General features: G+C 31.2%; 17 non-coding genes across 17 annotated transcripts; all 17 read right to left on the reverse strand.

Moving 5' to 3' along the window:
- Window positions 1-825: 825 nt before the first annotated feature.
- Window positions 826-897, reverse strand: TRNAC-GCA (transfer RNA cysteine (anticodon GCA)). The gene has a single exon. It is a non-coding gene; the product is annotated as a tRNA-Cys (tRNA).
- A 436-nt stretch (window positions 898-1,333) lies between these two features.
- TRNAC-GCA (transfer RNA cysteine (anticodon GCA)) lies at window positions 1,334-1,405 on the reverse strand. Its single transcript has one exon. It is a non-coding gene; the product is annotated as a tRNA-Cys (tRNA).
- Window positions 1,406-1,843: 438 nt separating this feature from the next.
- TRNAC-GCA (transfer RNA cysteine (anticodon GCA)) lies at window positions 1,844-1,915 on the reverse strand. The gene has a single exon. It is a non-coding gene; the product is annotated as a tRNA-Cys (tRNA).
- A 435-nt stretch (window positions 1,916-2,350) lies between these two features.
- Window positions 2,351-2,422, reverse strand: TRNAC-GCA (transfer RNA cysteine (anticodon GCA)). Its single transcript has one exon. It is a non-coding gene; the product is annotated as a tRNA-Cys (tRNA).
- Window positions 2,423-2,861: 439 nt separating this feature from the next.
- On the reverse strand, window positions 2,862-2,933 carry TRNAC-GCA (transfer RNA cysteine (anticodon GCA)). Its single transcript has one exon. It is a non-coding gene; the product is annotated as a tRNA-Cys (tRNA).
- Window positions 2,934-3,875: 942 nt separating this feature from the next.
- TRNAC-GCA (transfer RNA cysteine (anticodon GCA)) lies at window positions 3,876-3,947 on the reverse strand. Its single transcript has one exon. It is a non-coding gene; the product is annotated as a tRNA-Cys (tRNA).
- A 435-nt stretch (window positions 3,948-4,382) lies between these two features.
- On the reverse strand, window positions 4,383-4,454 carry TRNAC-GCA (transfer RNA cysteine (anticodon GCA)). Its single transcript has one exon. It is a non-coding gene; the product is annotated as a tRNA-Cys (tRNA).
- Window positions 4,455-5,922: 1,468 nt separating this feature from the next.
- On the reverse strand, window positions 5,923-5,994 carry TRNAC-GCA (transfer RNA cysteine (anticodon GCA)). The gene has a single exon. It is a non-coding gene; the product is annotated as a tRNA-Cys (tRNA).
- Window positions 5,995-6,430: 436 nt separating this feature from the next.
- Window positions 6,431-6,502, reverse strand: TRNAC-GCA (transfer RNA cysteine (anticodon GCA)). Its single transcript has one exon. It is a non-coding gene; the product is annotated as a tRNA-Cys (tRNA).
- A 438-nt stretch (window positions 6,503-6,940) lies between these two features.
- Window positions 6,941-7,012, reverse strand: TRNAC-GCA (transfer RNA cysteine (anticodon GCA)). The gene has a single exon. It is a non-coding gene; the product is annotated as a tRNA-Cys (tRNA).
- A 435-nt stretch (window positions 7,013-7,447) lies between these two features.
- Window positions 7,448-7,519, reverse strand: TRNAC-GCA (transfer RNA cysteine (anticodon GCA)). The gene has a single exon. It is a non-coding gene; the product is annotated as a tRNA-Cys (tRNA).
- A 438-nt stretch (window positions 7,520-7,957) lies between these two features.
- Window positions 7,958-8,029, reverse strand: TRNAC-GCA (transfer RNA cysteine (anticodon GCA)). Its single transcript has one exon. It is a non-coding gene; the product is annotated as a tRNA-Cys (tRNA).
- A 435-nt stretch (window positions 8,030-8,464) lies between these two features.
- TRNAY-GUA (transfer RNA tyrosine (anticodon GUA)) lies at window positions 8,465-8,536 on the reverse strand. Its single transcript has one exon. It is a non-coding gene; the product is annotated as a tRNA-Tyr (tRNA).
- Window positions 8,537-8,970: 434 nt separating this feature from the next.
- TRNAC-GCA (transfer RNA cysteine (anticodon GCA)) lies at window positions 8,971-9,042 on the reverse strand. The gene has a single exon. It is a non-coding gene; the product is annotated as a tRNA-Cys (tRNA).
- A 949-nt stretch (window positions 9,043-9,991) lies between these two features.
- Window positions 9,992-10,063, reverse strand: TRNAC-GCA (transfer RNA cysteine (anticodon GCA)). Its single transcript has one exon. It is a non-coding gene; the product is annotated as a tRNA-Cys (tRNA).
- A 2,477-nt stretch (window positions 10,064-12,540) lies between these two features.
- TRNAC-GCA (transfer RNA cysteine (anticodon GCA)) lies at window positions 12,541-12,612 on the reverse strand. The gene has a single exon. It is a non-coding gene; the product is annotated as a tRNA-Cys (tRNA).
- Window positions 12,613-13,048: 436 nt separating this feature from the next.
- On the reverse strand, window positions 13,049-13,120 carry TRNAC-GCA (transfer RNA cysteine (anticodon GCA)). Its single transcript has one exon. It is a non-coding gene; the product is annotated as a tRNA-Cys (tRNA).
- Between the last annotated feature and the right edge of the window lie 772 nt (window positions 13,121-13,892).

A 13,892-nucleotide genomic window follows, 5' to 3' on the forward strand; every position in this document is an offset into this window, starting at 1 on the left:
TTTCATTAACTCAAAAAGTACAAAGAAACACTAAGGTATTTTTATTTTACAACTCATTTCTGGGGATTAGAGTCTTCCAATGTGCCATATGTATCTTTTGTCGATTTCTTTTCAGACAAAATTTCTCAAGCATTTTCCAACATTTTTAAATTGTTTTCATATTAAGAAGGCACATCAACATGAACTTTTTGCTACATTTCTGAAATAGTATTCACATTAAGAAAGTACATAAAAATGAATTCAACTTCATAAGGTTCTAAAATTTCCATGAACATATAGGTAAAAAAGCATGTTTAATCTGTTGAAAAAGTATCTGGAGGGGGCACTCGGAGTTGAACCAAGGACCTCTTGATCTGCAGTCAAATGCTCTACCACTGAGATATACCCCCTACATTTGAAAAACACACCCTCTTTTTTTTTTTTTTACGTAAAAACTGAAATATTTTTGCGCAGTTTATATCATGGTGACTTTTTTTATGATAATGTGCATTTTACTTTGCTAAACAGATTTCATTAATTCAAAAAGTACAAAGAAACACTAAGGTACTTATATTTTACAACTCATTTCTGGGGATTAGAGTCTTCCAATTTGCCATATGTATCTTTTGTCGATTTCTTTTCAGACTAAATTTCTCAAGCATTTTCCAACATTTTTAAATTGTTTTCATATTAAGAAGGCACATCAACATGAACTTTTTGCTACATTTCTGAAATAGTATTCACATTAAGAAAGTACATAAACATGAATTCAACTTCATATGGTTCTAAAATTTCCATGAACATATAGGTAAAAAAGCATGTTTAATCTGTTGAAAAAGTATCTGGAGGGGGCACTCGGAGTTGAACCAAGGACCTCTTGATCTGCAGTCAAATGCTCTACCACTGAGCTATACCCCCTACATTTGGAAAACACACCCTCTTCTTTTTTTTTTTACGTAAAAACTGAAATATTTTTGCGCAGTTTATATCGTGGTGACTTTTTTTATGATAATGTGCATTTTACTTTGCAAAACAGATTTCAATAATTTAAAAAGTACAAAGAAACACTAAGGTATTTTTATTTTACAACTCATTTCTGGGGATTAGAGTCTTCCAATGTGCCCTATGTATCTTTTGTCGATTTCTTTTCAGACAAAATTTCTCAAGCATTTTCCAACATTTTTAAATTGTTTTCATATTAAGAAGGCACATCAACATGAACTTTTTGCTACATTTCTGAAATAGTATTCACATTAAGAAAGTACATAAACATGAATTCAACTTCATATGGTTCTAAAATTTCCATGAACATATAGGTAAAAAAGCATGTTTAATCTGTTGAAAAAGTATCTGGAGGGGGCACTCGGAGTTGAACCAAGGACCTCTTGATCTGCAGTCAAATGCTCTACCACTGAGCTATACCCCCTACATTTGGAAAACACACACTCTTTTTTTTTTTTTTTTACGTAAAAACTGAAATATTTTTGCGCAGTTTATATCATGGTGACTTTTTTTATGATAATGTGCATTTTACTTTGCTAAACAGATTTCATTAATTCAAAAAGTACAAAGAAACACTAAGGTATTTTTATTTTACAACTCATTTCTGGGGATTAGAGTCTTCCAATGTGCCATATGTATCTTTTGTCGATTTCTTTTCAGACAAAATTTCTCAAGCATTTTCCAACATTTTTAAATTGTTTTCATATTAAGAAGGCACATCAACATGAACTTTTTGCTACATTTCTGAAATAGTATTCACATTAAGAAAGTACATAAACATGAATTCAACTTCATATGGTTCTAAAATTTCCATGAACATATAGGTAAAAAAGCATGTTTAATCTGTTGACAAAGTATCTGGAGGGGGCACTCGGAGTTGAACCAAGGACCTCTTGATCTGCAGTCAAATGCTCTACCACTGAGCTATACCCCCTACATTTGGAAAACACACCCTCTTCTTTTTTTTTTATGTAAAAACTGAAATATTTTTGCGCAGTTTATATCGTGGTGACTTTTTTTATGATAATGTGCATTTTACTTTGCAAAACAGATTTCAATAATTCAAAAAGTACAAAGAAACACTAAGGTATTTTTATTTTACAACTCATTTCTGGGGATTAGAGTCTTCCAATGTGCCATATGTATCTTTTGTCGATTTCTTTTCAGACAAAATTTCTCAAGCATTTTCCAACATTTTTAAATTGTTTTCATATTAAGAAGGCACATCAACATGAACTTTTTGCTACATTTCTGAAATAGTATTCACATTAAGAAAGTACATAAACATGAATTCAACTTCATATGGTTCTAAAATTTCCATGAACATATAGGTAAAAAAGCATGTTTAATCTGTTGAAAAAGTATCTGGAGGGGGCACTCGGAGTTGAACCAAGGACCTCTTGATCTGCAGTCAAATGCTCTACCACTGAGCTATACCCCCTACATTTGGAAAACACACACTCTTTTTTTTTTTTTTATACGTAAAAACTGAAATATTTTTGCGCAGTTTATATCATGGTGACTTTTTTTTATGATAATGTGCATTTTACTTTGCTAAACAGATTTCATTAATTCAAAAAGTACAAAGAAACACTAAGGTATTTTTATTTTACAACTCATTTCTGGGGATTAGAGTCTTCCAATGTGCCATATGTATCTTTTGTCGATTTCTTTTCAGACAAAATTTCTCAAGCATTTTCCAACATTTTTAAATTGTTTTCATATTAAGAAGGCACATCAACATGAACTTTTTGCTACATTTCTGAAAGAGTATTCACATTAAGAAAGTACATAAACATGAATTCAACTTCATATGGTTCTAAAATTTCCATGAACATATAGGTAAAAAAGCATGTTTAATCTGTTGACAAAGTATCTGGAGGGGGCACTCGGAGTTGAACCAAGGACCTCTTGATCTGCAGTCAAATGCTCTACCACTGAGCTATACCCCCTACATTTGGAAAACACACCCTCTTCTTTTTTTTTTATGTAAAAACTGAAATATTTTTGCGCAGTTTATATCGTGGTGACTTTTTTTATGATAATGTGCATTTTACTTTGCAAAACAGATTTCAATAATTCAAAAAGTACAAAGAAACACTAAGGTATTTTTATTTTACAACTCATTTCTGGGGATTAGAGTCTTCCAATGTGCCATATGTATCTTTTGTCGATTTCTTTTCAGACAAAATTTCTCAAGCATTTTCCAACATTTTTAAATTGTTTTCATATTAAGAAGGCACATCAACATGAACTTTTTGCTACATTTCTGAAATAGTATTCACATTAAGAAAGTACATAAACATGAATTCAACTTCATATGGTTCTAAAATTTCCATGAACATATAGGTAAAAAAGCATGTTTAATCTGTTGAAAAAGTATCTGGAGGGGGCACTCGGAGTTGAACCAAGGACCTCTTAATCTGCAGTCAAATGCTCTACCACTGAGCTATACCCCCTACATTTGGAAAACACACCCTCTTCTTTTTTTTTTACGTAAAAACTGAAATATTTTTGCGCAGTTTATATCGTGGTGACTTTTTTTATGATAATGTGCATTTTACTTTGCAAAACAGATTTCAATAATTCAAAAAGTACAAAGAAACACTAAGGTATTTTTATTTTACAACTCATTTCTGGGGATTAGAGTCTTCCAATGTGCCATATGTATCTTTTGTCGATTTCTTTTCAGACAAAATTTCTCAAGCATTTTCCAACATTTTTAAATTGTTTTCATATTAAGAAGGCACATCAACATGAACTTTTTGCTACATTTCTGAAATAGTATTCACATTAAGAAAGTACATAAACATGAATTCAACTTCATATGGTTCTAAAATTTCCATGAACATATAGGTAAAAAAGCATGTTTAATCTGTTGAAAAAGTATCTGGAGGGGGCACTCGGAGTTGAACCAAGGACCTCTTGATCTGCAGTCAAATGCTCTACCACTGAGCTATACCCCCTACATTTGGAAAACACACCCTCTTCTTTTTTTTTTACGTAAAAACTGAAATATTTTTGCGCAGTTTATATCGTGGTGACTTTTTTTATGATAATGAGCATTTTACTTTGCTAAACAGATTTCATTAATTCAAAAAGTACAAAGAAACACTAAGGTATTTTTATTTTACAACTCATTTCTGGGGATTAGAGTCTTCCAATGTGCCATATGTATCTTTTGTCCATTTCTTTTCAGACAAAATTTCTCAAGCATTTTCCAACATTTTTAAATTGTTTTCATATTAAGAAGGCACATCAACATGAACTTTTTGCTACATTTCTGAAATAGTATTCACATTAAGAAAGTACATAAACATGAATTCAACTTCATATGGTTCTAAAATTTCCATGAACATATAGGTAAAAAAGCATGTTTAATCTGTTGAAAAAGTATCTGGAGGGGGCACTCGGAGTTGAACCAAGGACCTCTTGATCTGCAGTCAAATGCTCTACCACTGAGCTATACCCCCTACATTTGGAAAACACACACTCTTTTTTTTTTTTTTTACGTAAAAACTGAAATATTTTTGCGCAGTTTATATCATGGTGACTTTTTTTATGATAATGTGCATTTTACTTTGCTAAACAGATTTCATTGATTCAAAAAGTACAAAGAAACACTAAGGTACTTTTATTTTACAACTCATTTCTGGGGATTAGAGTCTTCCAATGTGCCATATGTATCTTTTGTCGATTTCTTTTCAGACAAAATTTCTCAAGCATTTTCCAACATTTTTAAATTGTTTTCATATTAAGAAGGCACATCAACATGAACTTTTTGCTACATTTCTGAAATAGTATTCACATTAAGAAAGTACATAAACATGAATTCAACTTCATATGGTTCTAAAATTTCCATGAACATATAGGTAAAAAAGCATGTTTAATCTGTTGAAAAAGTATCTGGAGGGGGCACTCGGAGTTGAACCAAGGACCTCTTGATCTGCAGTCGAATGCTCTACCACTGAGATATACCCCCTACATTTGAAAAACACACCCTCTTTTTTTTTTTTTTTTTTTTTTTAACAACGTAAAAACTGAAATATTTTTGCACAGTTTATATCGTGGTGACTTTTTTTTATGATAATGTGCATTTTACTTTGCTAAACAGATTTCATTAACTCAAAAAGTACAAAGAAACACTAAGGTATTTTTATTTTACAACTCATTTCTGGGGATTAGAGTCTTCCAATGTGCCATATGTATCTTTTGTCGATTTCTTTTCAGACAAAATTTCTCAAGCATTTTCCAACATTTTTAAATTGTTTTCATATTAAGAAGGCACATCAACATGAACTTTTTGCTACATTTCTGAAATAGTATTCACATTAAGAAAGTACATAAAAATGAATTCAACTTCATAAGGTTCTAAAATTTCCATGAACATATAGGTAAAAAAGCATGTTTAATCTGTTGAAAAAGTATCTGGAGGGGGCACTCGGAGTTGAACCAAGGACCTCTTGATCTGCAGTCAAATGCTCTACCACTGAGATATACCCCCTACATTTGAAAAACACACCCTCTTTTTTTTTTTTTTTACGTAAAAACTGAAATATTTTTGCGCAGTTTATATCATGGTGACTTTTTTTATGATAATGTGCATTTTACTTTGCTAAACAGATTTCATTAATTCAAAAAGTACAAAGAAACACTAAGGTACTTATATTTTACAACTCATTTCTGGGGATTAGAGTCTTCCAATTTGCCATATGTATCTTTTGTCGATTTCTTTTCAGACTAAATTTCTCAAGCATTTTCCAACATTTTTAAATTGTTTTCATATTAAGAAGGCACATCAACATGAACTTTTTGCTACATTTCTGAAATAGTATTCACATTAAGAAAGTACATAAACATGAATTCAACTTCATATGGTTCTAAAATTTCCATGAACATATAGGTAAAAAAGCATGTTTAATCTGTTGAAAAAGTATCTGGAGGGGGCACTCGGAGTTGAACCAAGGACCTCTTGATCTGCAGTCAAATGCTCTACCACTGAGCTATACCCCCTACATTTGGAAAACACACCCTCTTCTTTTTTTTTTTACGTAAAAACTGAAATATTTTTGCGCAGTTTATATCGTGGTGACTTTTTTTATGATAATGTGCATTTTACTTTGCAAAACAGATTTCAATAATTTAAAAAGTACAAAGAAACACTAAGGTATTTTTATTTTACAACTCATTTCTGGGGATTAGAGTCTTCCAATGTGCCATATGTATCTTTTGTCGATTTCTTTTCAGACAAAATTTCTCAAGCATTTTCCAACATTTTTAAATTGTTTTCATATTAAGAAGGCACATCAACATGAACTTTTTGCTACATTTCTGAAATAGTATTCACATTAAGAAAGTACATAAACATGAATTCAACTTCATATGGTTCTAAAATTTCCATGAACATATAGGTAAAAAAGCATGTTTAATCTGTTGAAAAAGTATCTGGAGGGGGCACTCGGAGTTGAACCAAGGACCTCTTGATCTGCAGTCAAATGCTCTACCACTGAGCTATACCCCCTACATTTGGAAAACACACACTCTTTTTTTTTTTTTTTTACGTAAAAACTGAAATATTTTTGCGCAGTTTATATCATGGTGACTTTTTTTATGATAATGTGCATTTTACTTTGCTAAACAGATTTCATTAATTCAAAAAGTACAAAGAAACACTAAGGTATTTTTATTTTACAACTCATTTCTGGGGATTAGAGTCTTCCAATGTGCCATATGTATCTTTTGTCGATTTCTTTTCAGACAAAATTTCTCAAGCATTTTCCAACATTTTTAAATTGTTTTCATATTAAGAAGGCACATCAACATGAACTTTTTGCTACATTTCTGAAAGAGTATTCACATTAAGAAAGTACATAAACATGAATTCAACTTCATATGGTTCTAAAATTTCCATGAACATATAGGTAAAAAAGCATGTTTAATCTGTTGACAAAGTATCTGGAGGGGGCACTCGGAGTTGAACCAAGGACCTCTTGATCTGCAGTCAAATGCTCTACCACTGAGCTATACCCCCTACATTTGGAAAACACACCCTCTTCTTTTTTTTTTATGTAAAAACTGAAATATTTTTGCGCAGTTTATATCGTGGTGACTTTTTTTATGATAATGTGCATTTTACTTTGCAAAACAGATTTCAATAATTCAAAAAGTACAAAGAAACACTAAGGTATTTTTATTTTACAACTCATTTCTGGGGATTAGAGTCTTCCAATGTGCCATATGTATCTTTTGTCGATTTCTTTTCAGACAAAATTTCTCAAGCATTTTCCAACATTTTTAAATTGTTTTCATATTAAGAAGGCACATCAACATGAACTTTTTGCTACATTTCTGAAATAGTATTCACATTAAGAAAGTACATAAACATGAATTCAACTTCATATGGTTCTAAAATTTCCATGAACATATAGGTAAAAAAGCATGTTTAATCTGTTGAAAAAGTATCTGGAGGGGGCACTCGGAGTTGAACCAAGGACCTCTTGATCTGCAGTCAAATGCTCTACCACTGAGCTATACCCCCTACATTTGGAAAACACACACTCTTTTTTTTTTTTTTTTACGTAAAAACTGAAATATTTTTGCGCAGTTTATATCATGGTGACTTTTTTTATGATAATGTGCATTTTACTTTGCTAAACAGATTTCATTAATTCAAAAAGTACAAAGAAACACTAAGGTATTTTTATTTTACAACTCATTTCTGGGGATTAGAGTCTTCCAATGTGCCATATGTATCTTTTGTCGATTTCTTTTCAGACAAAATTTCTCAAGCATTTTCCAACATTTTTAAATTGTTTTCATATTAAGAAGGCACATCAACATGAACTTTTTGCTACATTTCTGAAAGAGTATTCACATTAAGAAAGTACATAAACATGAATTCAACTTCATATGGTTCTAAAATTTCCATGAACATATAGGTAAAAAAGCATGTTTAATCTGTTGACAAAGTATCTGGAGGGGGCACTCGGAGTTGAACCAAGGACCTCTTGATCTGCAGTCAAATGCTCTACCACTGAGCTATACCCCCTACATTTGGAAAACACACCCTCTTCTTTTTTTTTTATGTAAAAACTGAAATATTTTTGCGCAGTTTATATCGTGGTGACTTTTTTTATGATAATGTGCATTTTACTTTGCAAAACAGATTTCAATAATTCAAAAAGTACAAAGAAACACTAAGGTATTTTTATTTTACAACTCATTTCTGGGGATTAGAGTCTTCCAATGTGCCATATGTATCTTTTGTCGATTTCTTTTCAGACAAAATTTCTCAAGCATTTTCCAACATTTTTAAATTGTTTTCATATTAAGAAGGCACATCAACATGAACTTTTTGCTACATTTCTGAAATAGTATTCACATTAAGAAAGTACATAAACATGAATTCAACTTCATATGGTTCTAAAATTTCCATGAACATATAGGTAAAAAAGCATGTTTAATCTGTTGAAAAAGTATCTGGAGGGGGCACTCGGAGTTGAACCAAGGACCTCTTGATCTACAGTCAAATGCTCTACCACTGAGCTATACCCCCTACATTTGGAAACACACCCTCTTCTTTTTTTTTTACGTAAAAACTGAAATATTTTTGCGCAGTTTATATCGTGGTGACTTTTTTTATGATAATGTGCATTTTACTTTGCAAAACAGATTTCAATAATTCAAAAAGTACAAAGAAACACTAAGGTATTTTTATTTTACAACTCATTTCTGGGGATTAGAGTCTTCCAATGTGCCATATGTATCTTTTGTCGATTTCTTTTCAGACAAAATTTCTCAAGCATTTTCCAACATTTTTAAATTGTTTTCATATTAAGAAGGCACATCAACATGAACTTTTTGCTACATTTCTGAAATAGTATTCACATTAAGAAAGTACATAAACATGAATTCAACTTCATATGGTTCTAAAATTTCCATGAACATATAGGTAAAAAAGCATGTTTAATCTGTTGAAAAAGTATCTGGAGGGGGCACTCGGAGTTGAACCAAGGACCTCTTGATCTGCAGTCAAATGCTCTACCACTGAGCTATACCCCCTACATTTGGAAAACACACCCTCTTCTTTTTTTTTTACGTAAAAACTGAAATATTTTTGCGCAGTTTATATCGTGGTGACTTTTTTTATGATAATGAGCATTTTACTTTGCTAAACAGATTTCATTAATTCAAAAAGTACAAAGAAACACTAAGGTATTTTTATTTTACAACTCATTTCTGGGGATTAGAGTCTTCCAATGTGCCATATGTATCTTTTGTCCATTTCTTTTCAGACAAAATTTCTCAAGCATTTTCCAACATTTTTAAATTGTTTTCATATTAAGAAGGCACATCAACATGAACTTTTTGCTACATTTCTGAAATAGTATTCACATTAAGAAAGTACATAAACATGAATTCAACTTCATATGGTTCTAAAATTTCCATGAACATATAGGTAAAAAAGCATAATTAATCTGTTGAAAAAGTATCTGGAGAGGGCACTCGGAGTTGAACCAAGGACCTCTTGATCTGCAGTCAAATGCTCTACCACTTTGCTATACCCCCTACATTTGGAAAACACACCCTCTTTTTTTTTTTTTTTTTTAACGTAAAAACTGAAATATTTTTGCACAGTTTATATCGTGGTGACTTTTTTTATGATAATGTGCATTTTACTTTGCTAAACAGACTTCATTAACTCAAAAAGTACAAAGAAACACTAAGGTATTTTTATTTTACAACTCATTTCTGGGGATTAGAGTCTTCCAATGTGCCATATGTATCTTTTGTCGATTTCTTTTCAGACAAAATTTCTCAAGCATTTTCCAACATTTTTAAATTGTTTTCATATTAAGAAGGCACATCAACATGAACTTTTTGCTACATTTCTGAAAGAGTATTCACATATAAGAAAGTACATAAACATGAATTCAACTTCATATGGTTCTAAAATTTCCATGAACATATAGGTAAAAAAGCATGTTTAATCTGTTGAAAAAGTATCTGGAGGGGGCACTCGGAGTTGAACCAAGGACCTCTTGATCTGCAGTCAAATGCTCTACCACTGAGCTATACCCCCTACATTTGGAAAACACACCCTCTTTTTTTTTTTTTTTTATGTAAAAGCTGAAATATTTTTGCACAGTTTATATCATGGTGACTTTTTTTATGATAATGTGCATTTTACTTTGCTAAACAGATTTCATTAATTCAAAAAGTACAAAAAAACACTAAGGTACTTATATTTTACAACTCAATTCTGGGGATTAGAGTCTTCCAATGTGCCATATGTATCTTTTGTCGATTTTTTTTCAGACAAAATTTCTCAAGCATTTTCCAACATTTTTAAATTGTTTTCATATTAAGAAGGCACATCAACATGAACTTTTTGCTACATTTCTGAAATAGTATTCACATTAAGAAAGTACATAAACATGAATTCAACTTCATATGGTTCTAAAATTTCCATGAACATATAGGTAAAAAAGCATGTTTAATCTGTTGAAAAAGTATCTGGAGAGGGCACTCGGAGTTGAAACAAGGACCTCTTGATCTGCAGTCAAATGCTCTACCACTGAGCTATACCCCCTACATTTGTAAAACACACCCTCTTTTTTTTTTTTTTTTTTAACAACGTAAAAACTGAAATATTTTTGCACAGTTTATATCGTGGTGACTTTTTTATGATAATGAGCATTTTACTTTGCTAAACAGATTTCATTAATTCAAAAAGTACAAAGAAACACTAAGTTATTTTTATTTTACAACTCATTTCTGGGGATTAGAGTCTTCCAATGTGCCATGTGTATCTTTTGTCCATTTCTTTTCAGACAAAATTTCTCAAGCATTTTCCAACATTTTTAAATTGTTTTCATATTAAGAAGGCACATCAACATGAACTTTTTGCTACATTTTTGAAATAGTATTCACATTAAGAAAGTACATAAACATGAATTCAACTTCATATGGTTCTAAAATTTCCATGAACATATAGGTAAAAAAGCATGTTTAATCTGTTGAAAAATTATCTGGAGGGGGCACTCGGAGTTGAACCAAGGACCTCTTGATCTGCAGTCAAATGCTCTACCACTTTGCTATACCCCCTACATTTGGAAAACACACCCTTTTTTTTTTTTTTTTAACGTAAAAACTGAAATATTTTTGCACAGTTTATATCGTGGTGACTTTTTTTATGATAATGTGCATTTTACTTTGCTAAACAGATTTCATTAACTCAAAAAGTACAAAGAAACACTAAGGTATTTTTATTTTACAACTCATTTCTGGGGATTAGAGTCTTCCAATGTGCCATATGTATCTTTTGTCGATTTCTTTTCAGACAAAATTTCTCAAGCATTTTCCAACATTTTTAAATTGTTTTCATATTAAGAAGGCACATCAACATGAACTTTTTGCTACATTTCTGAAATAGTATTCACATTAAGAAAGTACATAAAAATGAATTCAACTTCATATGGTTCTAAAATTTCCATGAACATATAGGTAAAAAAGCATCTTTAATCTGTTGAAAAAGTATCTGGAGGGGGCACTCGGAGTTGAACCAAGGACCTCTTGATCTGCAGTCAAATGCTCTACCACTGAGCTATTCCCCCTACATTTGAAAAACACACCCTCTTTTTTTTTTTTTACGTAAAAACTGAAATATTTTTGCGCAGTTTATATCATGGTGACTTTTTTTTATGATAATGTGCATTTTACTTTGCTAAACAGATTTCATTAATTCAAAAAGTACAAAGAAACACTAAGGTACTTATATTTTACAACTCATTTCTGGGGATTAGAGTCTTCCAATGTGCCATATGTATCTTTTGTCGATTTCTTTTCAGACAAAATTTCTCAAGCATTTTCCAACATTTTTAAATTGTTTTCATATTAAGAAGGCACATCAACATGAACTTTTTGCTACATTTCTGAAAGAGTATTCACATTAAGAAAGTACATAAACATGAATTCAACTTCATATGGTTCTAAAATTTCCATGAACATATAGGTAAAAAAGCATGTTTAATCTGTTGACAAAGTATCTGGAGGGGGCACTCAGAGTTGAACCAAGGACCTCTTGATCTGCAGTCAAATGCTCTACCACTGAGCTATACCCCCTACATTTGGAAAACACACCCTCTTCTTTTTTTTTTATGTAAAAACTGAAATATTTTTGCGCAGTTTATATCGTGGTGACTTTTTTTATGATAATGTGCATTTTACTTTGCAAAACAGATTTCAATAATTCAAAAAGTACAAAGAAACACTAAGGTATTTTTATTTTACAACTCATTTCTGGGGATTAGAGTCTTCCAATGTGCCATATGTATCTTTTGTCGATTTCTTTTCAGACAAAATTTCTCAAGCATTTTCCAACATTTTTAAATTGTTTTCATATTAAGAAGGCACATCAACATGAACTTTTTGCTACATTTCTGAAATAGTATTCACATTAAGAAAGTACATAAACATGAATTCAACTTCATATGGTTCTAAAATTTCCATGAACATATAGGTAAAAAAGCATGTTTAATCTGTTGAAAAAGTATCTGGAGGGGGCACTCGGAGTTGAACCAAGGACCTCTTGATCTGCAGTCAAATGCTCTACCACTGAGCTATACCCCCTACATTTGGAAAACACACCCTCTTTTTTTTTTTTTTACGTAAAAACTGAAATATTTTTGCGCAGTTTATATCGTGGTGACTTTTTTTATGATAATGAGCATTTTACTTTGCTAAACAGATTTCATTAATTCAAAAAGTACAAAGAAACACTAAGGTATTTTTATTTTACAACTCATTTCTGGGGATTAGAGTCTTCCAATGTGCCATATGTATCTTTTGTCGATTTCTTTTCAGACAAAATTTCTCAAGCATTTTCCAACATTTTTAAATTGTTTTCATATTAAGAAGGCACATCAACATGAACTTTTTGCTACATTTCTGAAATAGTATTCACATTAAGAAAGTACATAAAAATGAATTCAACTTCATATGGTTCTAAAATTTCCATGAACATATAGGTAAAAAAGCATGTTTAATCTGTTGAAAAAGTATCTGGAGGGGGCACTCGGAGTTGAACCAAGGACCTCTTGATCTGCAGTCAAATGCTCTACCACTGAGCTATACCCCCTACATTTGGAAAACACACACTCTTTTTTTTTTTTTTTACGTAAAAACTGAAATATTTTTGCGCAGTTTATATCATGGTGACTTTTTTTATGATAATGTGCATTTTACTTTGCTAAACAGATTTCATTGATTCAAAAAGTACAAAGAAACACTAAGGTACTTTTATTTTACAACTCATTTCTGGGGATTAGAGTCTTCCAATGTGCCATATGTATCTTTTGTCGATTTCTTTTCAGACAAAATTTCTCAAGCATTTTCCAACATTTTTAAATTGTTTTCATATTAAGAAGGCACATCAACATGAACTTTTTGCTACATTTCTGAAATAGTATTCACATTAAGAAAGTACATAAACATGAATTCAACTTCATATGGTTCTAAAATTTCCATGAACATATAGGTAAAAAAGCATGTTTAATCTGTTGAAAAAGTATCTGGAGGGGGCACTCAGAGTTGAACCAAGGACCTCTTGATCTGCAGTCGAATGCTCTACCACTGAGATATACCCCCTACATTTGAAAAACACACCCTCTTTTTTTTTTTTTTTTTTTTTAACAACGTAAAAACTGAAATATTTTTGCACAGTTTATATCGTGGTGACTTTTTTTTATGATAATGTGCATTTTACTTTGCTAAACAGATTTCATTAACTCAAAAAGTACAAAGAAACACTAAGGTATTTTTATTTTACAACTCATTTCTGGGGATTAGAGTCTTCCAATGTGCCATATGTATCTTTTGTCGATTTCTTTTCAGACAAAATTTCTCAAGCA

Source organism: Ranitomeya variabilis, chromosome 1, assembly GCF_051348905.1.
Source record: "Ranitomeya variabilis isolate aRanVar5 chromosome 1, aRanVar5.hap1, whole genome shotgun sequence".
NCBI classification, from domain to species: Eukaryota; Metazoa; Chordata; class Amphibia; order Anura; family Dendrobatidae; genus Ranitomeya; species Ranitomeya variabilis.